This window comes from Suricata suricatta, chromosome 8 (genome assembly GCF_006229205.1).
Source record: "Suricata suricatta isolate VVHF042 chromosome 8, meerkat_22Aug2017_6uvM2_HiC, whole genome shotgun sequence".
NCBI classification, from domain to species: Eukaryota; Metazoa; Chordata; class Mammalia; order Carnivora; family Herpestidae; genus Suricata; species Suricata suricatta.
The window spans coordinates 111813744-111814777 of record NC_043707.1 but is presented as its reverse complement, the minus strand read 5'-3'; positions in this window follow the sequence as shown (position 1 = coordinate 111814777).

Genomic DNA, 1034 nt, shown 5'->3' with positions numbered 1-1034 from the left:
TGCTATGAAATACAGTGAGCTACCCTCCACGCTCCACCACGAGGCCCTGGTTTACCCACAGGGTGCCCAGGGCGCCTGGCTGGCTCAGTTGGTAGAGCATGTGATACCTAATCTCAGGGTTGTGCACTCGAGCCCCACATTGGGTGTAGACATTACTTAAAAGTTTAGGGGACCCTGGGTGGTTCAGTCGGTTAAGTGTCTGGTCTCTCTGTTATCAGTGCACAGCCTGCTTTGGATCCTCTGTCGCCCTTTGGGTCCCTCCCTGGCTCACTCTCTCTCTCTCAAAAATATATAAACATTAAAAAAATAAATACAATCTTAAAAAAAAAAAAAAAGAATGTGCCCTGCCAGCTCTCAGTTTCCACTCCCACTGGGCCCCTGCCCTCCCTGCTCCAGCCACGGCCACCCCTCCCTCCAGCTCAGAGGCCAATCCTGTGCCCACCTTCAGCCTCTCCATCCCCACCTGCTGCCATAAAGGAGGCTCTGCCCCGGATACCTAAGGAGTGAATGAAGGTGGGATCCTCATTCTATAGATGAGGAAACTGACCCCTGTCAGAGCGCAGCAGGGCTGGGAGTCAAACCCAGGCCTCTCTGAGCAAGTCTGAGGGTGTAACCACGTCCCCTCCAGGCTCTGCCCAGCAGGGGAGCTCCCCACCTGCACGGCTGCTACTCAGGAGGGACAGTGTGACTCTCTCTTAGCAGCTCAAGTGTGGGTTCCGCACAAGGAGAGGAGGGAGAGCAACGTGGTAGGGGGGCCCCTGCTGCGGGAACCTCACCCCTGCACCCCGCTGGCCCCCACAGTGGAGAAGGGACTGTCACCCCAGGCCCAGGGCCGAGAAAGGCCGGGCCCCCAGGGCCCAACGAGGCGGCTGCAGCCCACCCTGCGGCCAGCAGCTGGAGGAGCCCCCGGGGAAGGTCCGCTGCCCTGCGCTGAGCCTCACCATCATCCGTTTCCACATAGAGGCGGAGCCCCAGGTCCTTGTTCCGACTCAACAACCAGCGGTCACTGGCTGCCGTCACGTCCAACACCAGCC